Source organism: Nomascus leucogenys, chromosome 2 (assembly GCF_006542625.1).
Source record: "Nomascus leucogenys isolate Asia chromosome 2, Asia_NLE_v1, whole genome shotgun sequence".
NCBI lineage: Eukaryota > Metazoa > Chordata > Mammalia > Primates > Hylobatidae > Nomascus > Nomascus leucogenys.
The window spans coordinates 117,270,006-117,296,803 of NC_044382.1; the positions used below are offsets into that span (position 1 = coordinate 117,270,006).

Consider the following 26,798-nt stretch of genomic DNA (forward strand, 5'->3'; position numbering starts at 1 on the left):
GCCTTTAAGTGTGGATATATCTCTTTTATATATTTTATGGCTGCTGTGTGGAGAACATATACGTCAGTGGTAGAGGAGCACAGAGCTCATTCAGAAAGCTTCTTCAGGTGGGGCCTGATGGTGGCTCAGGTCAAGAGGGTAGCAGTGGACATGTAGAGGAGGCCAAAACTGGGATATGTTTTGAAGATGTAGCTGACAGGACTGATTGACTGGTCTCTAATAATTTCAGAGGCTGCCGCTCATCCCTTTCTACATATCCAGAGCTCCTTGAGGTCATGGACTCTCTTCTCCTCCCCAACAGTTGCTCACTCAGTAGCAAGCAGAGTGTGCCAGGGGTTCTGTAGGCACAAAGAGACCCAAAGCTCCTCTGCTGATGGATTTTTGACTTTTAAAATAATGGCTATCATCTCAACCTTCATTCAAAAAGTCAAATCTGTTCAGAAGTCTGGTGCTCCCATTGACAGAATCATATATGTGCACCTATAACTTTCTCCCAAAAAATCTTTGAGAGTTCCAATAGAGGACAGAGCCATTGTTCCAATCCCAACCACACCTTCTCCTTGCAAGCCCTGCTCTTGTCTCCTTGGTGGGTGACAGGAGCTCACACCTCCTGTTCCTGCAGCAGTGCCAAGGTGGTGTGGAAATACTGTTCACACCCTGGGAACTTTGTGTGTTCAGGAGCTGGCTTACAAAAATGCCTGGGGTGGGGAGGGGCACAGAGGTCCTGGAGGAGAGCAACAGGGAGGGCAGGGGTCAGGGAAGACTGACAACCACTGAAGGCTCAGCTGTCGGGCACAGCTTTCCTCTCAAAATTGAATTCCCCTAGGCCATGGTGCCCTAAAGTCTACCTGTCAGGTATGATGGAGTACTCCCATTCCTAGCCTGTCCGCTTGCCACCTCTGGCCTGGGTCAGACAGGGCACAGCAAGTGTCCTTGCTCTGAGATCTGAGTTCTCCCAGGAGCCTGGTTGCTGTGAGAGCAGGTGGTGGGTGCAGGTGAGCCCCAGCCCCAGGGGGCAGCACTAGAAATGCCCAGGCTTGGAAGACTTTAGTCTTAATGCAGCCTCAACTCACTGGATGACCTTGGTGTGTCCCAGCACCTGTTTCCAGGGGACAAGGAGTAGGAGGAACAAGGACCAATCTACTGTGGGTTCTCACCCTTCATGAAAACGTAGCTGATGCCTTCTGGAGACCTACAGCATCACCTTCATGGCACTGGCTGACAGAGTTTAGATATCTGTCCTCCACCCAAATCTCATATGGAACTGTAATTCCCAACTTGTTCTGATTTTACAGGCTTATAGGTGTAAGGAACTCATCTACAGATGTGGCTTGGGATTGAGGTAATCCTGGAACGAGTTACGACTTTTGGGGTTATTGGGAAGGCATGATTGCATTTTGCAATGAGAAGGATATGAGATCTGGGAAGTCCAAGGGCAGAATGATACAGGTTAGATATTTGTCCCCACCCAAATCTCATGTTGAGTTCTAATCCTCAATGCTGGAGGTGGGGCCTGGTGGGAGGTGTTTGGGTCATGGGGGCGGATCCCTCATGGTTTGGTGCTGTCTTCACAATAGGGAAGATCTGGTTTTTAAAAAGTGTGTGGCATCTCTCAAAAAAAAAAAAAAAAAAAAAGAGATAATGGGCATTCACAGCAACCTGGATGGAAATGGAGACCATTTTTCCAAGTGAAGTAATTCAGAAATGGAACACCAAACATTGTATGTCCACACTCATATGTGGGAGCTAAGCTATGAGGATGCAAAGGCATAAGAATGTTACACTGGACTTTGGGGAGTTGGGGGAATGGGGTGGGGGGGTGGTGAGGGATAAGACTACACATTGGGGCCAGGCGCGGTGGCTCACGCCTGTAATCCCAGCACTTTGGGAGGCTGAGGCGGGCAGATCACGAGGTCAGGAGATCGAGACCATCCTGGCTAACATGGTGAAACCCTGTCTCTACTAAAAATACAAAACATTAGCCAGGCGAGGTGGCGGGCGCCTGTAGTCCCAGCTACTCGGGAAGCTGAGGCAGGAGAATGGCATGAACCCTAGGGGGTGGAGCCTGCAGTGAGCCGAGATCGCGCCACTGCACTCCAGCCTGGGAGACAGCGAGACTCTGTCTCAAAAAAAAAAAAAAGACTACACATTGGGTACAGTGTACACTGCTTGGGTGATGGGTGCACCAAAATCTCAGAAATCACCACTAAAGAGCTTATTTCATGTAAGCAAACACTACCTGTTGCCCAAAAAACTATTGAAATAAACATTTGTATAAAAAGCATGTGGCACCTCTCTCCCCCAACTCTCTCTTGCTCCTGCTTTCACCATGATCACCATGACCATGCCTGCTCCCATTTTGTCTTCCGCCATGAGTAAAAGCTCCCTGAGGCTTCCACAGAAGCCAAGCAGGGTCAGTGCCATGCTTGTACTTTCTGCACAACCATGAACCAATCAAACCTCTTTTATTTATAAATTACCCAGTCTCAGGTATTTCTTTATAGCAATGCGAAAACAGCCTAACATACTGGCCATGGCCTGCAATGATCTTATTCCTTTGTATGCTTGTTTATAGTCTGTCTCCACAGTTAGAATACAAAACCCACCTCATCTGCCTTGTTCACCATTGTACTCTAAAATAGCATGGTAGACAGAATTCTAAGGTGGTCCTCCCAGATATCCAGCACCCGATGCACACATACCACCTCCCAGTTATTCAAGCAAACACCCATCTGGGTGCTGCTGTGAAGGAATTTTGCAGATTTAATTAAGGTCCCAAACTAACTGACCCTAAAACAGGGGCCTGACCTAATCGCAGGAGCCCTTTAGTACAAAGAGCTTTCTCCAGCTGGTTGCAGATGAGGAAGAAGAGGGTCAAAGCTTGAAAATGAAGGCAGCCACAGGGCAAGGCATGGGAGCAGCTTCTAGGCTCTGAGACTGATTTCTGGATGGTGGCCAGCAAAGAAATGGGTACCTAAGTCCTACAACCACAAGGATCTAAATTGTGCCAATGAGTGTGGAAGCATATTCTTTCCCAGAGCCTCCAGACAAAGGACTCATCCCAGTTGCTTAACACCTTGATTTAAGCCTTGTGACACCCTGAGCAGCGAACCCAGCCCACACTGTGCTAGACATCAGACCAACAGAACTGTGAACTGGCAAAAGAGTGTTGTTTTCAGCTGTTAAAGTGTGGTCAACCTTATGTGGCAATAGAAAACTATTACAACTGGTCATTCCAGTATCCAGCATTTACAAGGGGCTCATTATATATTGCTTGAATTACAGGAATTATCAAATGACTTGGAATGTTTGTGTCTTGTTTGATATTGTCTGTAAGTAGGAACAATAACGCTTTCTGAATAACAATGTTAGGATTAAATGAGATAATATATTGTAGCATGTATAAAACTTAGTCCACAGACAATTTTTATTTCAAGTCCTCATTTTGCCAGTTTGCAGAAACTTAATCTCAGCCAATTTTGAGGGGGTAGGAGTGGTTATGGAGAAGCACCTTTGTGTTGGGGTAGACAGAGGAGCACTTGGCCCTCCCCTGCCACATTGGTGCCCGCTGTGCCATACATTACCTGGCTGTGCCTTCTGGCCATGCCACACTGGAATGTTACCACGTTCCCCTTCTTCCTGTCTGAAAGGCACCTGCAGGCCTAAAGGTGTGGGTACTACATGTCCTTCACAGCCTACTCCCCCTGTGTGCCCCTAGCTCATCCTCTGATATGGTTTGGCTGTGTCCCCACCCCAAATCTTATCTTGAATTATAGTTCCTATAATCCCTACATGTGGTGGGAAGGAGCTGGTGGGAGGTAATGTAATCACGGGAGCAGTTACCCTCATGCTATTCTCGTGATAGTGAGTTCTCATGAGATCTGATGGTTTTATAAGCGGCTTTTCCTCCTTTTGCTTGGCACTTCTCCTTGCTGCCGCCATGTGAAGACAGACTGTTTGCTTCCACTTCCACCATGATGTAAGTTTCCTGAGGCCTCCCAAGTCATTCTGAACTGTGAGTCAATTAAACTTCTTTCCTTTATAAATTACCCAATCTCAGGTATGTCTTAATAGTGTGAGAACAGATTAATACACGTGGGCCACACAAGTCTGTTACTGCTGCCCCGGGGGCAAGAGGTCTTCGTTCTCAAATGCCTCTAGTTTATGTACGTATCTGTTCTGGTGGATCTTGGAGAGGGTGGGGGTATAGTTGTGGGGGTGCCCCCAGCACCCACAAACCCCTTTTCTTCTTGCTTCCTTTCACCACTCAGGCTCAAAGTTGGGAAGCTCTGCCCTTGTTCTTCACACTTTTTCCCGATTGCCTTCAGGGACTGGATTTTTCAAACAGAAGTTTGTTTTTGGTGTGTCAACTCTCCTCTGGGGCAGACTTCTGAGTGGAGAGTGAGGAGAAACATCAGCAATGTCTGGAAGATATTTATCCCACTACAACTGCCAACCTGCAGGGCACAACACTAGCATCCAGCTGGTGCTGGTGACTTGAGGCTCCTGCTTCTCCCCAGTCCCCTTCCCATCTGAATTTCTTTCTAGATCTAACATTGTTTCTCCCCATCAGTTTGTCTTTCCCTCCTAGGTTCCTCTTCTGGCAGGCTTCCCCTCCCTCCTTCCCCCTTCCCGTCCTGCCTGGTGGCTCCCACATGAACTCTGCACAGGATTCACACAAGAATACAGGTCGGCTGGGAAATTCTTCTCTCCACTGGGCCCCAGTGCCATTGCCATCTTTTTTGACTTAACCATCCATCTTGTATAATTACTGCTGAACCCTGGGCTCAAGTTCTCTTGTGGGTCCCTGAATAAATCTGAACAAAGCCCCAAGGAAGAATAGTAATCTCAAGATGAGTCGAACCCAGTTGCCTTTGCAGAGGGCATCAGCCTGTTAATGTCATTTGGCTTCTCTCAGAATGAATGATCCCAGTTACAATCCAATTGTTCAGCTGAGAACAAAACTGTTCTCAGTCCTTGCAGTTTTGTTCTGTGGGAAGTCATGGGCTGCCCTGGCTGGGTACCAGTTCTTCAAGACTTCATTTGTGACTCCAATCTTTCCTCTTCAAAATTCTGAAATACTGAGACCTGAGTTTTGTACATAGCATGGGTTAAATTTGAAAGACTAAATTAATTTCTTTGAAGATTATTCTTCAAGGATTGCTCTATACTCAGCAAATCTTCCAAGTTGGTCTTTAAGCCTAGTATGGGTTTCCTAGCTAATGAAGTGGCCAGGCACCCAAGCAGCAGCATTTCAAGCAGCAGGAGTGGGAGGGTAGCACAAGTAATGGGTCTGAACATTTATCTCCACAGAAGAAAGCCCATGTCACCACCATGAGACACTGAAGTGGATTAGAAACAAGTATACACAGAGCTTTATTGTTTATAAGGGGGGTCCCTATATGCTGTTTTACGTGTTTACTCTGGCATTTGTACAGTTTCTACAAAGCTCTAGAAAGAATTATGAGCCAGGGCCAGGGCCTGAGCTCTTAGCTCTGCTGCTGTTAAGTTCCTAATGGGAGTTGTGAGCTTGGGTCTTGATCCCAAGATAATGACGAACCTGTCCTTCTCCTGTCAAGCTGCACCTGGGGGAAGGTGGTAGTTGCTGGGGTCATGCCCCTCTGTACAGCCTTGAAATCTTTTGATGTTCCTTTCAGGCCCCCTTATGTTCTCCAGAGATGACCAGTCATCTGGCCAAAGCATGAGGGCGAGGAGCCTGGCCAGAGTGACCCCCCTGACCCGCCTGCCCTCAGGAAACCATTGACGATGTCCCATCTCCCTCCGCAAAGTTCACCCCGGCCACATGCTATGAGTCAGCAATGGAAGAAACAGGATAAAGAAGCCAGGATTCTTTCTAACAGCTGTAGGATGGTCTCACCCAGCAGCAGGTCTGACCCTCCTGCTTCGGCTCCTGACAGCCAAGGGACACATTCCAGTAACACATTGGGGTGGAGATAAATGTGTTCAAAGGCTCCTGAGGCTATGGAGGGAGCTGGCCAAGCTCACCAGAGTGCACTCATCACAATCCTCTTCTGCCTGCCCTCACTCCCAGCAGAATCTCCTCAGCGGCCACCTTTCCATGGCAGCTTTCAGGAATGGTGGCTGGAGCCGTGGACCCCCAACCAAGGGTGTAAGTGAATCCTGGCCCAGACACATTTGGAAACTCCAACTGTACCCGTACCATACCATGACTGAGTAGCTCCATTGTCTGAGGCCTTGCACAGATGCTGGTATTGGCATTCCAGCACCCCAAAATTTGTTCAGGAGGCACCCTGAGTCAGCTGGTGTCAGCCAGAAACTGAAGTCCTCTTCGGTCTGCTTGGCCCAGAGGGGAGAAACAACTCAGCTCAACCTGGCCATTTTCTTTCTTATTCAAACCTTTCTCCCTCCTCTCAGATGCCTCTACTGGTATAGAAACCCAAGTGTTACTACAGCTTTTTGGTTTATTGGCTTTGAGTTTGATGCTTCTGCCTTCCAATTAGACGTTAACGATTTGATTTTTCCTTGCTGGTTATATTGTTCTAAGTTGCTTTACTTACCCCTAGAACAGTGTATTCAGATCTAGTTTTCTGTGTAAAACTTCTCCGACAGCATGAGGCTTCACGCTTACGCTACCCTCAAATGTTCCTGCCCATTCCCATTGTTTTGGGGGTGAATGGCTGCTGTTGAAGAGTCTTTTGGAATTGTTGAGCTGCCTTAATGTTACCACTGCCTTCTTACCCAAAGCGATCTCAAAACATTCATGGGAGATTGTTGATTCTCCTCATTTTGGTTCTCTGAGAAATGGCAATGTGACCGTCTCAGCCCAGAAAGGCATCAGATATTTGTGTGGCTGCAAACCCCTGCCTCGCCCAAGCAGACAGTGATTCCAGGAAAGGGAGACTCACTTGCGTTACTTCCCAGGGGTGTGAAAGCTATGGGAACAGCCTGCCATGAGAAGGGGCCTGCAGCAGAGCTGGAAACAGGCGTTAGATCCAAAGGGGGAACACAGAGACTCAAGTTGCTCTGCCAGGACCCTGGCTGATCCCATTCATCACAGGAGATGGATTTTTAATATCTATTGCTCAGCTCCCACAAGAACCTTGTCTGAGACAGTGCACTCACTATCAGCAGAAAATAAAGCAGCAGGGAATGGGAAAAGTTTTCGCTCTGTAAGAGCCAAACACTGTTCAGGATATGCACAAATAATGCAAGCTTGTTTGAAGCAATGATTTCAAGGGCTTCGCCTACTTTTGACTGTACAAACAGAAGAGGGAAAGGACAGAGGTCATAAAAAGCAAGAGCACTGAGAATATTAGGTCTTAGTCATCCATTTGGGAAAGACTAGGAGTCAGGAAGTGATCTGCAAAATGCCTGGAAATGGCTGCAGACAGTTGAGCAGTAAGATGGCATACAAACTCCTGGAGGAGTGGAGGGAATGAAACTTTGGGCTTGCAGAACACCTGGCCTTGTTTGAACACCTCCCGGCTCTGAAACTCAGGATGTACCACTGATTCTACTCTGGTCCCCAAAATAACTACAACCTGAGCCAATGAGATTATCCCCCAGGCATGCTATAAAGAGTCTGTGGGTAAACACTGAAGACATGATAGCCAACCAGTACCTCTTGACTTTTGCAGGGTGAATGACCCCACACACAGCTTGGTTTCCCTTCATTTCTCCTTCTTCTCCCCTCTACTCCTCCATTTCCCTTGCAGTGCTGCTATTGATGGTGTAGTTCGCCATCAGTTGGTAAGGTTGATTTGCAAACTCAGCCCTCAGGAGATTCATCTCCTCACACCCGTGGCCTGTCTCCAGGTGCTCTGTTCCAGCCTAGAATGCCTTGGGATGATGTGTTTTTGCTTCAGGTACCCACGAATGCAAAATGCATCCTAACTCAAGATGCACTGAGTGTCTTAAGCACTAACTTCAGTGGAGACTCTCATCCCCCCCAACCCCCGTATCACCTGCCAGGGACTGATACTAGTCCCCAAACCACGTAGTCTCAGTGTCATCTTTCGATCTGTGGTCTTGGGGAAAAGTCTATGCTGCTGTTTCTCATTTGTTTTGTAAAGCAACCTTTCTTGGGGGTTCTAAGAGTGAATTTGACATTGGGCAGACCATCATCACTCTGAAGCAGTACAGTGAAACCACCTTGCACTGCCGCCTCCCTGGTGTAACTAGGATGTGGTTTCAGAAACTGCAAATGTGGTGGCATAAACAAGGTAGAAGTTTACTTTCTCACATACAAGTCTGGAATTAGGTGACCCAGAGCTTCTGTGGGGGTCTCAGCCAAGTAGGGCCCAAGGCTCATTCTGTCTTGCCACTCTGCTATGTGTGGCTTCCATCCCCAAGGCCACCAATCAAGCTGTTGTATTCACGTTTCAGTCCCAAGGAAGAAACGTGGGGATCGGGAATGCCCTCTCCTATGAAGATGCTTCTCAGAAATGATGTGCACCTCATGCCTCTGCCCACATCTCTGTGGGGGAACTTTGTCACAAGGCCACAGCAGCTTCAAGAGGGTGGGAAATACAGTCTTTTCTTCTGGGGAATCCTCTGCCTAGCTTAAAAAAAAAGTATGGAGGGAATTCTTTTATAGAATAAGGATGAGCGGATATTTTTTAGAACATTCAGTAGTGTCTGCAACACACCCTTTCTTCCATTCCCTACAAAATACGTGTTTTTATATTATCACATTAAATTATCTTTAATCATTATTGTGCGCAAATCCAATCCATCCCAGAGGCTGCATCTGCATACAGACTCCAAAACTTCTAAATTGGATCAGAATCTCTTGAAATTTCCCCCAGTGTCTAGCATTGCATTTCCCACTGAAACCCACAAGCCTTTTTTTTTTTTTTTTTTTTTTTTTTTTTTTTTTTTTTGAGACGGAGTCTCGCTCTGTTGCCCAGGCTGAAGTGCAGTGGCGCGACCTCGGCTCACTGCAAGCTCCGCCTCCCGGGTTCACGCCATTCTCCTGCCTCAGCCTCTCCGAGTAGCTGGGACTACAGGCGCCCGCCACCACGCCCGGCTAATTTTTTGTGTATTTTTAGTAGAGACGGGGTTTCACCGTGGTCTCGATTTCCTGACCTCGTGAACTGCCCGCTTCGGCCTCCCAAAGTGACCTTTCTTAATCAGATAACAGTATTAGCAGTCTAGTTCATAATATCTTGACTCAGACAGCAGATACACACACACAGGCTCCTGAATTTCTTTTCATTCTTCCAAGAAAAAAGAAAGATATAACCAAAGATGTGGTTTGTTGCTAGAATGCCTGTGGTTTTCTTTTTTAACCAGAAGGTAGTCATTTTCCAGTCTCCAGTTTAAGAAGAGACAGAGGATCTTCCTCTAAACAAGAATTACCAGAGCTGTGTGCCTTTTGACACATTTGGTCTGTCTAAAAACAGTACTGACTTATTCTTTTAAAGGGAAACTGCTTTTTAATCATAAAAGTAACAGTATAGATAGAATATGGGGAAAATGGTTAAAAGAAAAATATGAACTATGTATTATCTATAAGCCCGTTAGTCTAATACAGGTACTCCTGCCACTAGGAAAATCTTTTCAAATGGGAATAATTTTATAAAGCATATAGAAAGAAATAATATCTTTGACATTATTTCTTAATATTTTTTATATTTCTACATTAGTTTTCAGTGAGGCCATTATTTAATAACACCATAATGGAGCCAGTATATCATAACTGATGTAACTGTTCTCTGTTGGGGACACGTAGGTTGCATCCAGTTCTCTTCCTTTGAGATAACAATAGGCATCTTTATAAAGATTCATTGTATATTTTGAATTATAGGGATTCAGAGTTTTGTTTTCTAAACAGGTATTTTTAAACGAATCTGTTTTTATTATATAATACATTGACAAGTTTAAAAACCACTAATTATAGAGTAGGGCATAAGATGATCTCTTCCCAGTGTTATCTTTCTGTTCTTATTCCTCTACTGACCTTTCATCATAACTGTAAACAATGTTTATGTGACTTTAAATATCTACAGCTGATGGCTCCTGAATTTACATCATCCTCTTGAGGATTCTGTGTGCATAAGGCCCAGTGGATTTGTTTTGATTTCCTGCTCTAGTTTTCTTCACGTGCCTTGCCTCATATTCCACTCTGTCCATCTAGTTTCCAATGCCGTTAATCTTCTAGACTTCTTGTGTTTTTTGTGGGGGAGGGATACCACCTCAAACAGTTTTTTTCAAATGACTGTATGGGGGAAGGGGTAGACTTCACAAGTGCTTTCATGTTAAAACATGCACACCTTCCCATCCAGCTCATACACACACACTCCTGATTGATACTTTGACCGGGCATAAAACTCTAGGACTAAATTCATTTTTCCTCAGGACTCTAAAGACAGTCTTGTAAAGACACATCTAACATTGGTGCTGAAAACTGACCTAACAGTCTGATTCTTTTTTCTTCAGATCCAAGAGACTCACTTGACAGCAGAGTTTCTTAAGCTTAGCATTATTGACATTTTGGGCCCAATGGTTCTTTGTTGTGGGGGTCTGTCCCACATATTGTGGGATGTTTACCACCACCCTGTCCTCAGCCCACTAGAGGCCAGGAGCACCTCTTCCATTGTGACAATCAAAATGTCTCCAGACATTGTTAGATGATCTCTGGGGGGTAAAATTGTCCTCAGTTGAGAACCACTGCTGTATAGCAAAGGGAAACCAGCTGGGGCTATGGTAGGCTCAATAATGGTCCCCCAAACATGGCCACACCCTAATCCCTGGGGCCTGTAATATGTTACCTTAAGTTAAGGATTATGAGATGGGAAGATTATTCTGGATTATACAGTGGGCCCAGTGTAACTACAGGGCTCCTTATAAAAGGGACGGCAATGGGATGATGAAAGCAGAGGACAGAGAGAAAGAGTCCTGCAGACGCTATGTTGCCAGCTTTGGAGAGGGAGGAACAGCATAAGCCAAGTAAGGCAGGAAGCTCCTGCGGGCTGGAAAGAGCAAGGATTCTCCCCTGGAACCTCCAGAAGGGACAATAGCCATGAGGACTCATTGTAGACTTCTGACTTCCAGAACTGTAAGGTAATAAATTCGTGTTGTTTTAAGCCATTGTGTTTGTGTTAATTCATTATGATGGCAATAGAAAAATTCACATAGGGTCTATGACCAAAACAGCTACTGGTTGTATCAACATGCTACCTGCCCAAGATACCTGCTCAAAGGCAATATTCTGCAGAATGCAGTACTGTCCATCCAGCATGAAGTATGTGAATTGAACCAAAGATTTTATATGGTTCTCTGCCCCCAGTAGGAAGACTATATAGGTCGAGGAACCAAGAGGTAGAAATAGGAATGGCCCCACTAACCATCACTCCTCGGAACTTCGAAATTTGTACTTCTCCTTCCTACAACTCTGGGTTCTGCAGGGTAATAAGTTCTAGTCCCCAAAGGGGCACGCTTTGTCTGGAGAGCATGAAAAGAGTCCCATTGAAATATTAACTACAGCTGCCACTTGGGTATTTTGTATTCCTTGCATGCAGGGACCAGCAAGCACAAAAGTCAAGACCAGCAAGTCACTGTCTTGGCAGGGATAATTGACCCTATTTTCAGCGGAGGGCAGGGTTCCTGTAATATATGACAGCTGGGAGAAATTCCTGTGGATCCCACGTGATTCTCTCGGGCACCTCTTTGTACTGTATTCAATTGTGAGTTCAAATGGACAAGTAGAGTAGCTCTCCCCTGAGAAGAGCAGGGTTTCCAGCATGAAGATTGGAATTGTCCCACCTGTAAGCCCTGAGGCCAGTGGAGGTGGTATATACATCTGAGATTGTGAGGAACTCTGAACGGAAGAGGGTATTGGTGAGTATACATTGTGTCCTCAAGACCAACTGCAGCAGTGAGTGTACATCTGTTCAGCTAACCTGTTTTCCCTCAGGAAAAGAGGCCCACTAGGGTCCTGCTGTCTGGATTTATATAGAGTGAACCGAGGTGGCCCAAGGAGTAGCCTGTGGAAGACACTGAGACAAGCCAATCAGAGTTCCCATCAGGAAAGGACCTGCTGCCAAGCTGTGGGGACTGTAGTAGGCAGACATCTCCAGCTGTCTGTGTCTTCCAGATCTACTGCAGCTACAGAGGGGGCCACCTCTCTAGAGGTTACATCCTCCTCCTCCTGTGTAGCCCTTAGCCAGTAACTGAATGAGGCAAGGGTACTGAGGCCTGCCTACAGACCGGCATGGACAGTCTGATAGATGATACAGTGGGGCCAGGGAACAGGATGAGAGGCCCAAGTGCATCACGTGGGTTCTACATGCATTCCTCCCTAAACCACTGGGAGTTCAACTTCTTCCTCAGCCCAATCGTGCTCCTATCCCCTTTCCTTTTCTTCAGGTATTGATGCTTAATAAACATCTCATATCTCAAACTCCAACTGCATCTGCTTCCAGAGAACCCAGCCTGTAACAAAAACATGAGTCCACAACAAGAAAGTTCATGGCAATCTTATTCTTACATTCAAAATCTGAAAACAAGTCCAATATCCATGAACAAGTCATGATAAACCAATTGTGGCATATTCATAAAACTGAATACTACTCAGCAATAAAGTGAAACAACTGCTGATATGTGCAGCAGCATGGATGAATTTCAAAAACATTTTCAACATGAAAATGAGCAAAACGTGCAAGATACAAAAAGTACATATTGCATAAATTCATTTATATGAAGTCAGATGACAGGAAAAATTAATCTATGGGGATAGAAGCTATAAAGTGTTGCCTGTGTATGTGCCAGGGGGGTGGGGTAGGAATTGACTAGAAGAAGAGGCCCCAGACAACTTTCTAAGGGGTTCTAGATCTCATTTTACATGGTGGTTACATGGCTGTATACTGTTTCCAAAACTCATTGAAAAGTTAGTATCTGTGGATCTTACTGTATGTAATTTGTGCTTCAAGTATAAATACATTAAGTAGACCTGGGAATACTGAATTACAAATATATACTTAACATATGGCTGTAAAAGAAACAGATCAGTGGAATTTAAGAAATTATGATTTAATAACAGAGATAGTCATGATGGTGTTATAGCAGAGATGACGGTCTGTATTTAATCCATGGTGATAGCAGAGAGGTAGGGAGCTGCAAGGTGACATTTGAGCTGGGTATGAAAGGAGAAGAGGGAGATAGCCGGGCAGAAACTGGGAGACCATGTTCCAGATAAGAGGAACACAGCACAAACACAGAGTCCTGAAATCAAATATCACACCCAGGAGACTGAGCAGAGCTGTGTGATGGGGGCCTCATGGGGAGGAGGCTATGAAATGAGATGGACAACGATAAAGTGCCAAATCTCAGAGAGGGTCCTGCAAAATCTAGGACAAGGAAACTTAGAATTTGTCCTATCAATTCTAGGGAATATGTTCATTAGGACTTTGTGGTTGCAGATAACAGCAAAATCATCACCTGCTTTCCTCTCCTTCTTTCTCCTCCCTCAGCCCATATTTCCTTGGTCTTGGGGTCTTTCTCAGATAGTTGATCCTCAAGGGATGGATCACTCATAGCTCCAGTGAAAGTCCCAGAAGAAGAGCTGGATTCACCCTGGTGGGGTTGGCAGGGCATCCCTGACCCAGCCAGTGGGGATGGAGTAAACTGGGACAGGCCTGGTCACAATGCCCACCCCTTGAGTTGGGAAGGAGGTGGCAGATAATTCCTCAAAGTGAAACTGAGGGGCAAAAAACATTTACTCTATAGGGAACTACTGAAGGGATGTATTACTGATGGTTTTAGAAGGACGGTTGCTGGCAACAGTGTAGAAAGTGGATGGGATGGGGGAAAAGGCAGCTAGAAAGATGGGTTTGAGTCTTGTGAAGTCCACGTATGAACTGGAGAGGGCTGTGAGGCTAGCGGAGAGGTGTCACACTGAAGAGGTGTGTAGGAAGAAGAATAAGCATGCTGCAAAAGCTACTTGCATATGGGGAGGAGGAGAGGGGCATCTAAGTGGACTGGCTGATTCTAGATTTGAGGAGGGTGGCCCGTTGCCACGGTACTGCAGCCAGAATGTCACCCAGCTTTCTGCAGCATTTTAAAGTAATAAAAAAAACACAAAGAGCAGAGAGAAAACACATCTGATAGAACAAAGAGAAGAGGATCAGAAGAGCCCGAGTTTTATTCCCTTCTCACATTCTTGTCAATGTTATAATAGAAAGGTAAATTTTTTAGCAAGAATAGTAGGGGGGACTCTAATTGAATCAGCATGTATTAATTATGCATTAGTGAAGATTATTCCACAATTCATTGCAGTCCCCACAATCAGTTTTCAAGAAGGAGGCAAGTGTGGAATATGATGTTTCATAATAATATCTATTAAAGAAAGAGTCCTCAGCACCACTCTTATTAGAAATCTAATCAGGAGTAAAGTACTTGACACACTGTTAGGGGGCTGACAAACAGCCAGTTGCTGTGGCCAAACAGAATCATGGGCAGAGACTGACTCCAGGCCACAGTGGGCCATACAGCACCTGCAGCCTCGCCAAGGTCTGGAATGGAAAACTAGACATTTTTCCAGAAACACCTTCGACTTCTCTGTAACTCAGGTTTCTTATCTACAAGACGAGGTTAGTGATACCAGCCTTGCATGGGGGCCATGTGCATTAAATAAGAGGATGCATGTAAATAGCTGGCCCTTGGGGATTCCCAGAAGTGGGGTATTGCTTTGGTTTTCTATTTTGGTGAAAGAGGGACTATTCCAAGGGCTTCTATTCTCCTTACCTAAAAATAAATCTTGCTGCACAGGACAGACAGCCAACAGAGAGATTCTGCCTGCTGCTGATTTTGTCTTTTCTTACTACACACTCAAGAGCCTTGACCAAAACAAGAACTTGGACCAAAACATCATTGTTTGTTGATCCCCACCTTCTGACTGGTAGACCACAGCGACCTTCTAAGAGTCAAAGACCAGTAATTCACTGAATGGCTATGCATTTCCTTCTTCCAGTGCATGGTTCTCTTGGTGAGTGGCTACAGGCCCTTGAGGAAAAGGCTGGGGGTGGGAAGGAAACTTACAGGATCCTTTTATCATTGGGTCCTTGCTCAGGAGTATGTCACACCTCTCTGCTCAGGAAGCTCTGGATCTGTGACCCATCTGAGCCCCGGGCACTGGTGGGGGACCTTGATCTATAAGCTTGGCTCCTGTTTGTGAGGCACAGAGCTTTTCCAGCTTCACAACCCATGCAGCACCTCCACGGGCTTCCCATCCATCTTAGTCCTAGGGATACTGGGACCTATCAACTGCCAACAAAGGTCCCTGAAGGTCAAACATTCTATATGCCACCTGGCCACATACTCATGAGAGACCTCACCAGCTTTGCCTCTAGCAGATAATTGCTGCTCCTTGGCCTCTACCACTCAGGAATCTAAACATCCACATTGAAATCATTAAATAGGCTCTTTCAATGGCAGCAGCTCCCTTCTTTGTCCTGGCGCTCAGAGGACAGCCACCTCTATGCTTTTCCAAGATGTAGGCTATCAGAGTTCAGGTTCCCGGGAAATGCAGCCAGAACGGGGTTTATCTGTGAAAATCACTTACTGGGGCCTGCTCATGGGAGAAGGGGAGTGAGGGAAGCAGGACAGTGCAGGGGGTGCTGGACACTCATTCCTGCCTGGTCCCCAGAGTGCTGGAAAGTGAATTGTGCCACAGAGCTGGTACCACTTTGAGGCAAGGGGGCCAGGTTAGAGACCTTGGGTCAGTCTTTGGCCTCTGGTTGCCTAGGAACATGATTGGAGTGACACAATCTCTGGTGAATGGCTCCTGTTTGGTGGAAGGGGATTCTATGGAGAAGGCAATAGCACTCAAAACAGCTGGGCAATAGAAGCTTCGGCCTCACGAGGGGAATCTTGGCACAGCACCAGCAGTATCCACCATGGGAACATTTCCTTACCCATGCTGCATGCTGTGGTAAAAGAGAGCTGCATCCCTTACTCGTGCTCCATGCTGTGGTGAAGGAGTGGCCTCTGGTTCCTTCAAGGGACACAGAAGCACGTGAGCTGGGAGCATGTGATAATGTGACTCCAATATTCTTTCCCATATCCTAAGTCTGTGGAGTATCCCTCTGCATTACACCAAGGCATATGTATCATCTCATTGCTGCTTACTGTAGATCACTATGCCCAATGGAGAGGAGAGGAGGAAGTGTTCCAGAAAGAGGAAAACAGGACTGTACAAAGACTCAGATCCAACACCGCACGGCAAGTTCAAGGACTTGGAAGACATTCGGGAAGACCAGCTTGAAGAGAGGGAGGGGGGAGTGGGTGAAGATGAGGCCAAGAAGTGGAGGCCGTATCATACAGGGGCTGGAGGATGGTAAGGGCGTCGGACTTTATACAGAAGCACAGGGAGCCAGTCAAGGGCTCCAACCACGGAAACAGCATGATTATACCTCATCTTCAGTAGTTTCATTCACTGTGAGTCAAGATTGGAAGTGAATTGAAGGAGAGCAAGAATGATCAAGGGGAAAGCAGTCTGGAGGCTGTCAGGGTCACCCAGACAGGAAATGATGGGTATTGGCAGAGGGAGCTATCAGTGGAGATGGAGAGAAGGCATTAGATCCAAGAGACTTGAAAGCATGATGTTTTTCAAACTTGGGTCTTGCCACATTAGTAGGCATAAAGTTTACTCAGTTGTGACTAGAATTTTAGTGAAACAGAATGAAATAAAACCTGAGAAGTCATTGCATGTGGGAAGGGTAAGTATTGCTTCATACAGTATTTGTTTCAGGTCTGTGTGTATCTGCACGTGTTTTATGGTATAAAGGGTCACAACATCAAACTTCTCCCTGTGGGTCACGGAGGGATTTCAAAGCTGCTGATGCAGAGGGAGCTCTATTGCACCTGATGGCTAATGGGATGTGAGGACTGAAGGAAGTCCAGGAGTGGCTCCCAGATCTCAGGGTCCCCCAACGTGGTGGCTGCATTCACTGAGGTAGGCATAGAAACTACTGGATGGGGAGGGGAGGATTAAGATCCCTTTATAAAATTGTGGGTAGGCTAATAGGCAGAGGTTGTATGTGGTATGGGGATAGAGGGTCCTTGGGAAACATGGTGCTTCCCCAAGGGGTCTCTCTGCAGTCTGGCTCCCTGCGGTATCTCCTGCCCTTCAAAAACAGGGTCGACTGCTCCCAGGCAATGAGCAAGGCCTCGAGACTGGCCTTTGACCCAGTTCCCTCCTGGGTCTTCCCCTAGTCTGGGATGCTGACTGGCCCACACACGCATCACCCACTCTGCAAAGGAGGCTGTCGGCAGGATCAGTGCTGGAATTTCAGCCTCATATCTCATAGCCTGCTCCCGGGATGATGGATGGCTTCTGCGCGGTTGGCCATTGATCCCAGTCATAGCCGAAGAGTAAAACAACCCTTGCCGCCACATTTACATTGCGGGCTGACATGTGTCTGCAATGCGGCGCCAAGGCCCCCAGGGACTGCGCCTGGCCACCGTCTGCGGTGTCAGGGCACGGCTCAATTCCTCCTCCTCTAGCCTCTTTGTAAATGGCCTTTGTCAGCATCTCCTACAAGAAGCTACCCTCTTCATCAATCAGAATAAATGGTCTGTTGGAAAGAAAGATTCCCCTTCCCAGCCAGCTGAAGAAAAAGGTTTCAGGCCTGAGCACTCCCTATTCATTCTGGGGCAGCCACCAGCATGCTCCCAGGTCTGGAGCTGGGCTGTCTGCCCTTCAGACCCCCACCCTTCCCCCTCCCACACACCGACCTGTTCCTGGTCTGGTGCCGCCTGCGGCCAAGGACTCACCTCCAACCAGGTGGCATTTGGTCACCGAGCAGAATTCAGATTTGGGTTTATTGTAGAGGGGTCACAACTGCCCAATTTCTAGTCATAATAAAAATGAAATCTCCGTATGTGTTTAGTACTTTATGTATTCATTTAGTCTTCGATTCTTTATGCAATGCGCTGAACACCTCCTTCCTGGAGGCAGGAGATTTTCAAGACAGTTTCACATCTATTGTGTTGGAGAAGACGCAGTGTGAGGCGGGGAGCATAGCCCTGGGGCCAGGCTGCCCAGGATTCAGTTTTGCCTCTGCCACCACTGGCCAGCTGTTCAGCCTCAGGCAAGTAAGTTGCTACCCTCAGTTTTTTCTTCTATAAAACAATGATTGTATGGGTACTTATCTCATAGAATTAGTAAGAGGATTAAATGAATAGATGTGGTATACCTGAAACATGGGAGCACTGTGTAAGTGATACAAATCATCAGCATCAACAACAGCATCATTATCATTATTTGATTAAACCTGTTAAGAGAGGAAGATTAGGCCTGATTATGCCCATCTTATAGATGGAAGGACTGAGGCCCAAAGGCTTAAAGATGTGAAGTCTTTAACTCAGGGACCCAAAGTTGGCAATTAACACAGCCAGAAGTTAAACACAGGTGTCCTGACTCCAAGCCTAAGGCGTTTTCCACCTCAGTTATATAGTTCTATAGAATGAAGAAGGTTCTTTTATCTGCATTATTTAAATTATAAAAAAGCATACAGAATTTGCCGCCTCCCAGATAATTTAACCAGCCTCCTCTATGGACCATCTCCTCCTTATGGGCAGGATAAGTCATCCCCGTCCCGAAATGAAAACTCCCTAGGGATCATCTCCAGTGAAATTGCTTTCAAAGTCAGGGGAATGAGGGGCAGAGGACGGGTCACTGGCCTGAGGGCCACCACCCAGCCATTCATGCAGCTCTGCTAGGCCACCTGAACAAGTGTGCCCTGGAGAAGATAGGCTCCTAAAGTTGAGAATAGGTTCCCAGGTTGCTGGTGATACACAGCAAAGCACCGGTCCTTATTTTCCTGCAACTTGTGCTGGTGCTGACTTCCAGCACTTCCATAAAGCAGGCTGCACTGCTCCACAGCCAGGGATACAAGTGGCTTGGATTCTGCCTTCTGTTCTGCTGGGGGTGGGAGGGCAGTGTGGAGCCAGGCGACTCATTTGAATAGACGGAACAGTTGAGCCAGGTTCACATAGGCATGAGGCACCCATGCCCTCCCCACAAGGGATCTTCTCCCCGGTCTCATCATCCTGAACTTGGCCATTGTCACAGCCAGCCCAGCTCTGCCTTGCTGCACACCCTCACCCAGGCACCTGTGGCTGCCTCCCTTCCTCGCTAGACTCTGACACAGTGTCCCATATCCCAGCAGCCAGACCCAGCTTTCCAAGGGCTCTCCTTGGTTAGTACTTTTTGTTCTAAGCCTTGACCTGACGGCCCACCAGAGACAAGGAGATTGAGCCTCCCTTCACCCCACAGCCCTGGGCCAAATGGGCTTCCTCATCCCTCCAAGAAGAACAAGCCCCCTTCCTCAGGCCAGTTCCTATCCACACATGTGGCTCACAGAGCCAGTTTCTGCCTAAGGCTTTCCCCTGCTACCATCGACCATCCAATTCCCTTCCTGCCGCCCCAAGTATCAGAGCTGACCAGTCTCTCCCAGCCCACTTCAGAGCATAATATAGTTGATTGCCTTCTGAGACAGCTAGCAGAAATTCCTGGGCCTCTTTTTCTGGGGAGAGGGGAATGTCTGTGCAAACGGGAATGTTTGTGCCAAAATGTTAGCCTAGGAGAGGAACGGCAGGCAGTATTGGGAGCTGGGGTGAAAGTGCTTGTGCATACCAGTCATCATCCTCCTGCCTTCCAAACCATTTTCACATAGGATTTCCTGAAAACACTTTCCTAAGAAATTTTATGTGCCATGCTTCTAGAATACTGAATACATCAAAAGCAAAACCACCACCGCCAAAGAAAGGAAAAAGGCATTTGCTTCCATTTGTTGTCAGTGCTGGGACATTCTCATTAAATACCTTATGGGGTGAAGGCCAGACCCATAGAGAGCAAGGGTTCCTTCCTGAGGCACTAAACACCCCAACAAATCTCAGGAGCTAACGTCCAAGCTGTTCAAGGTGAAAGGTGATGACCGTGAAGAGTATCACTGCAGTTTTGGAGGTGGCATCGGTGGTGACTGTGATAAGCAGAAGTAGGGGCATGGCTGCTGTCACAGAATTGTGCAACCACACACCCTGGAGAGGGCTGGATACTGAGAACATCTCCCCAAGTGCTGGCAAAATCACCACGTTGTGAGTTAAAAAAAAAAAAAATTGGACAAATGATGGTGTGGGGAAGGAAAACAGAAAGTACTGACTCAAGATTCATGAGCACCCAGAGTGTTTTGGTCTAGGAATTCTATAGGTTCTCTCCCCTCTCCTGCCTTCTCTCCCAGCTGCATTCAAATAAGGAAGTCCTTTGTGGAGCCAATTATTAGCCTTGCAATATGTTTTGTTGTGGTTGGCAACAAAACAACTTAATCATCTTCCCCCAGATTTACCTTCTTTGTATTACTTTTCTTCCACTTTCTCTATCTCAGCTCTCCCATTAGAATAAAATGTTATTGTTTTAGGTTTTATCAGACTCAGAGCCTCTGCTCTCAGTCAAACCAATTCTGTTTCCATGCGATGAGATAGAAGTCACAAAGACAGATGTGGGCAGAGAGCTCACCACGCTCTTCATTTGCTGTCAAATACAATTTAATGCCCAGGGAGCGCCCACACTGCTCTTGCTCCCTGCCAAGAGGGGGGTTCTTTACTCATCGAATCAGCACTGGCCCTGATGGTGTTGCTGCTACAGCAGTGGGTGGTAGGAGGGAGAGACCGGAGGCTGACGGGGCCCAGACACTTTCTTCTAGTTTCCTCAAGTCCCAAGCTGCGGGCTGGGTTCCATATCCAGTTTCAAAACTCTAACTTCTTTGGGACATCTAAGGGCAGATTTTTCCTATTGTTTACTAGAAACCTAAGAAGTCAGTACTTGTAATTTCCAACCCAGAGGCACTGAGTGGGGAATCTGCAGAGCCTACCTGTTCTTCTCCCATTCTGCAGACAGGGAGCCTCATCTGGGAAGAGGGCTCACGGTCCTGGGTGTGTTTTGCTTCAGGACGAGAGAGAATTCCCAGTATGTACATCAGTCCCATTTGCTTTCCAGAGAAGGAAAAGCCATACTTGGTGTCTCAGGTCCCCATGCAGGGATTGTTCTGAGGGTCCCTGGAGGGACACAGTTGTGTAAGAGGTTTCTTGTGAGAGAAAGATTTCTCTTTCTTGACACAATTGCCTCCAGCAAAAATCACTTTAGAGCTGAATGTGGAGCCGCAAGTCTAATGCTGTAGTCTTCAGTGTAAAACTTGGTTGAATTCTGTTTTATGCCATTGGAGGGATTGAAAAGCCTCTTCCCGAGACAGATAATCTATCTGTTCCTTTTCCATTACCAGTTTTCTTCAAACATCAGTGGAAGCTCCTTATTTAGAAACACTTTAACTTTCTCCGCGGCCCCTCCTTGAGCTATTTTTGGCCCCTTACTGAAGAATGGAAGCAAAATTACATTTTAAAACCAACCATTAGTTTATTGACACAGCGAAGGTTTGTTAATCAAGTCAGACTTTTTCCTTTCTTGATCAATACATATCTGGCTTGTCTTGCTAACAGACATTTACCCAATTACCTGCTTTCTAATCGCAGTCTCCACAACCTTTAAAAATTCAGCTTGTTTCATTGATTCAGGTAACAGCTAAATTGGTATCCAGTCTCTTGCAGAATAGATGTAATCTGGCCTGCATTTGATTAAAATGCCTCACCAAAACCAATGCCAGATGTAATTTTCTCACTCTTCACATTGCCCTCGGAAGTTACACAGAGCCCAACATGTGCCAAGTCCCAGCATGGGAGATATTTAAGTCGGATCTCCATTCATCAGTTCTCAGAGACTTCCAAGGGGACAATGGGATACACTTGCCCCATAAACATCTAATTCCAGGTGCCTACCTCCTTGAGATGAATTCTTAGAAATGGAATTCCTGGAGCAAAGGGGCGGTTCCTTAACATGTATAACGATTTCATTTGTTGCAGAACAAAATAGACGAGAACATAAATATCACCAAAATATAACTATGGGAAACAATGTTCCCGTTGTGAATTTAATAAATTTCCTGAGAACCAGTGTGATAGGGTAATAATCTTCTAGAAATCTTAAAAACAATTTGTCCTCAAGCACTCATGTTGTTGATATTTGCCAAACCATATTGTGAAAAAAATTTAATTTGAAATGGAACTGTAGACTGCAACTCATTCATACAGTGGAATCACTTACCCTGTCCTTGGGGATTAAATAATGAAGCTAAAAGCTTTCTAATCACCAAGGGGAAAAAAATCTGTTATCTACATCATTAGTTTTCACCTCAGCCTTGCAAAAGGAGAAAATGCAAGTTAATTCATTTGCAATAACAATTCTGAAATTGTAAGTAGAAAACTTAGAGGGTCTGATATTTTATAGTGTAGAAGTGTGACATAAACAAAAACTACAAATAAGTTACATTATATATGCAACAGAGGACCAAACTCCTCGTCCAGTGTAATGCAAACAAGGAACAAGGTAACTCACTATAAGATGCCTCAGAGGCCACGGGAGTCAGGGTTCCTGCCTGGACTCCACATAAATCATCCAAGGCAGCTGTACAAAGGGAGCCCAAGCCCAAAATCCGGGCTTGAAAGTATGGAAGAGGAGAGAATAAAGCCCATATGGAACCATGCTTTACAGTCTTGTTTAAACCTTGCTTATAATCTTTATACTATTGTTTAATATAGCGATATTAGAGTTATAGTTAGATGAAATGCCTTAGCTTCCCCATCTGAAAGTGGAAACAATAACTATAAGATAAATGCAACCATAATAAAGGGCTATTTACAAAAAAAAAAATCAGATGGCTATTTCCTTGCTGTAAAAGTCTGCATTATACAACAAAATAGAGGCAAATGCAAGGACAACAGATAAAAGAACTGTACGTCGTGGAATTTTCAGATTTTACCTTTTTAAATCAGTCCTACTGACCTGAGAAGATGACCCTCAAAAATAGCTGACATTGGTGCCTGGAGTTTCATGAAATAGGAAGTAGGAAATATAGATAGCTGAGGGCCACACTTTTCTGGCTAAATCCCAGATACCAAAACCCAACTCCATCCTGCTGGGCTCAGCTGGATCCAGAGGGCTTGTAATTTCGTAGGTCACAGCGTGAAGTTCCTTATTGGGTGGAACTGCCCAACTGAAGCATTGGATACCAATCTAGGGTCCCAGAGGGAGCTCTAGAAATATATTCTTATTAAGTGCACATGTACCCTAAAACTTAAAGTATAATAATAAAAAAAAGACTGCAGTGATAGCTAATGCAGAGCATGTGTTTATTGCCTCATTTAATCCTCCCAGCAACCCACTGAGGTTAGTTATATTGTCCTTATCTTATGGGTGAGATAAAGCACAGGAAGGGTAGGAAACTAGAAACTGCCTGAGCTACGAATCTCGCTCCATGACTCCATGGAAAAAGCAGCAGGATCTTTTTTGGGGGGTGGGGTGCAGGGATAATGTGTATTTTTTAAGTTGGAAATTTTTAAAGACAATTTACATATAAAATTCACCTATTTGAGTGTACAGTCTGATGAATTTTGGTCATTGTACAAAGTCATGTAGCCAGACAATCAAGACATAGGACAGTTCACGCCTGAAAAGTTGCCTTTGGACCCAAACCCCCATCCTCTACCCCAGGCAAACACTGATCTGATTCTGTCATAATAGTTATGCCTTATCTAGAATTCGACATAAGTGGTCTCATAAGTATGTAGTTGTGTTTGACTTCTTTCACTTACCATGTTTGAGATGCATTCATGTTGTTACATGTATTAATGTTTTGCACCTTTTTATGGCTGTGTAGGTTTTCATAGTATCAGTATGTCACAGAGTGTCTCTATTTACCATTTGATGGTACTAGATCCCTTCCAGTGTGGAATATTGTGAATGATGCTTTTATGAATATGCTCTTGTCTTTGTACGGACATATGTTTTGTTTCTCTTGAAAAATTAACCAGGGTGGACTTGCTGAGTTGTATGTTAAGTGTATGTCTAACTTTGTAAATATACTGCCATCCTGTTTTCCACAGTGGTTTACCATTATACATTCATACCAGCAGGGGGTGAGAGTTCTAGTCGTTTACATCCCTGTCAACATTTTGTGTTGTCAGCCTTTTTAACCTTAGCCATTCTAGTAGGTATATAAAACCATCTCATTATAGTTTTAATTTCTATTTATTAGTGATGATTTTACTAGTGATATGTTTACTAATTTTGACTAGAGATATGGAATACTTTCATGTATGTATTGGCCATTTGTGTATTTTCTTTAGTGAGGTACCTGTTCAAATCTTTTGTTCACTTTCAAACAATGAGTTGTCTTCTTACAATTGAGTTTTGTAACTGAGTGTATACAGTCTGGATATGTGACTCTGTCCTCTACACTTTGTCTGCTTCTGTTCACCCCTCATGACCTTTGCATGCTTGCTTAATATGTCCAGGTTTTATAGCTGTTTTCTGTAGCATGTTTTGTCTAGTAATATCTTTGTCTATCATACCTGGAAGCAAAACCCATTTGTGTTTTAATACAACAAAAGGGAGAATAAATATAAGTCAGTCCACACCGAGGCACATCCTCAAACTGTTGAAAGCCAAAGATGAAGAGCAAATCTCGAAAGCAGCAAGAGAAAAATGATAACTACATGTGGAGGAACAATGAACAGATCAATGGCTGACTTCTTGTAGGAAAATATAGAGGCCAGGAGGGAGTAGAAAAACACCTTTAAATGATAAAAGAAATTTAAAAATCATATGGTCAACCTATAATTCTATGCCCAGTGGATTTTAAAACAGATGCTACCCATACACTGGGAGCAAGGTCAGTATGTCAACACAGACAACGTGGAGGTTTTCCAAGTTTCTGATGAGGTGAGTTAAGGTGGAGAATTGGAATCTATGGTCCCTGAATCTGCAGGAATTAAGAAGCAGCAGATAGTGACACTGCCTGTCATGGCTTTACCCTCCAATCCCTTGTGGTATTGGCTGTGCTAGAGCCAGGCCAGCTGGTCACTGTGTTTTGAAAACATCTCCTACAGCAGCTGCCAATCCTACTACCTCTGTGTGCTCAGACATGGGAGGACCCGGGTCTCCTGGTGAACATATGACTTCTTAGGGGACTTGAAAATGATTGGCCTGGCTGTGCTGCTGACAATTTTTTACCCAATAGATTAAGTTTCAGAGGTCATGAGACAAATTAAGTTTCAGAGGTCATGAGGCAAACACCACGATTTTGGTTTCAACTTTAAAAATGTCTTAAGCATCATCTTTTAGTCTTCTAAATCATTTTCACCGAACAGTTCAGCAGGACCTGCAGTGTCTTCATGGCATGACAGAGGCTTTAGCCTAAGGCTCAAACTGAGATTCAGACACATCTGGTATATTGCACGGAGACCCAGAAGAAATGGATGGCATGCTCATATGGGATGCTTTGAGAAGAGTTTAATAAGGCACTATTTAAAAATGTGTGGGCTGAGTGTAGAAAACTCTCAAGGATGGTGTGGTTCCCCAGAGATTATAAGAGCAGAAGCTATTACCACCTTTTGGCATGAAGGAAAATGGGGAGGGAGCAGTTTGTGGATCTGGAGATCAAGACCAGAGCTGTGGGAGCTGGCATTCAGCATCTCTGTCAGAGGTTGGTCACAGAGTTCTTGGAAAAAAACCTCACTGAATGGAAAGACAAAGGAAACTCAAAAGGCTTGTTGATCTTGACATAAGCACATGACTGATTCCCTTAGGAGTCTCCCAGAAACAACTAGAGGAGTGAGAAGGAAGAGGGATCGTGCCCGTGTGTGAAGGTGAAGCCACGGGCCTGTGAAATGTGAGTTATTGTTAATATGACTTAACCTGACACTGGGCAACCTAGAGAGCTGGGGTCCCAATTCTCCTGAAGTCCTCGAGCATGAGCAGTGGACGCTTACATAAGAGCATCTGCCAGAACCTCAGAGTAGTGCATGTTTTTGTAATTTGAGTTTTAATACCACAAGTAAAATATTTCTCTTTAAGAAATAAGAATGGTGTCTCATTTTATTTTTGAGTAGTGACTTTCCAAACAATCAGATATCTAAGCAGCTCCTTTTCCATCTTCCTCCAGGCTGTCCACCATCGTCTTTCCCTTAGCTTCCATCTTTCCTTGTGACATGAGGAATTGCTAAGGATTTAGATCACTACAAACCCAGCACTTCAACTTTCCTCAGGGGACAATTTGGCAGGTTGAGCCCTTTTTGACTCATTTTTAGCCATTGATTTCTGATGCATCCTTTCTTCTTGTCATAACTGAGGAAATGTCAGGACCTTTGTTTTGAAATCTAAATGGCACTATCTTTCAAGGTTGATAATACCTTCAATGTAGAATTGGGAACACTGAGTGCTTGCTTTAATTGTACCCAGACTCCCAGGTTGGCATATAACCTGGAGGCTCTTTCTTGGAAAGAACACTTTTTGTGGAAATGATGCCAAGGAAGAATTAAAGTAGTTTATCAGAGGGAAGTGTTTCATGCTAATGAAGAATTAGAGTCAACTTCTCCCGAGTTTATCACAGCAGCATCAACCCAGGCTGACACAGAGTAGGTGTTGGCTGAGTGTTACCTGAACAAGTCTAACCCGCAGGAAAGTTGGGCTCTTATTACCACTGACATGAATTGTCTAGTGCTGGACCAGGGCACCCAGGAGTCAGGACCATAGACATAGGCTATTCTATTTGATGACATCTGGAACAATCTATGCATTCACAAGGTGTTTGGTGAAGTTTAGAAGTTTCTTTCTTGTCATTCTTCCACCTATGCCATGACCTCTTCCTTTTTTTCTATCTCTGTATCACTCCAGTTCACTTCTCTTCCCAATTTTGGCTTGTTTA

The 26,798-nt window shown here is 45.2% G+C and overlaps 1 long non-coding RNA gene across 1 annotated transcript in view; it reads right to left on the reverse strand.

The window, feature by feature from the left end:
• Window positions 1-3,409: 3,409 nt before the first annotated feature.
• LOC115837539 overlaps window positions 3,410-26,798 on the reverse strand; it is a 79,002-nt gene continuing 55,613 nt past the window's right edge. The window contains exon 4 of the long non-coding RNA XR_004032552.1: window positions 3,410-4,390. This is a non-coding gene — a long non-coding RNA (uncharacterized LOC115837539). The remainder of the gene's footprint in view (window positions 4,391-26,798) is intronic.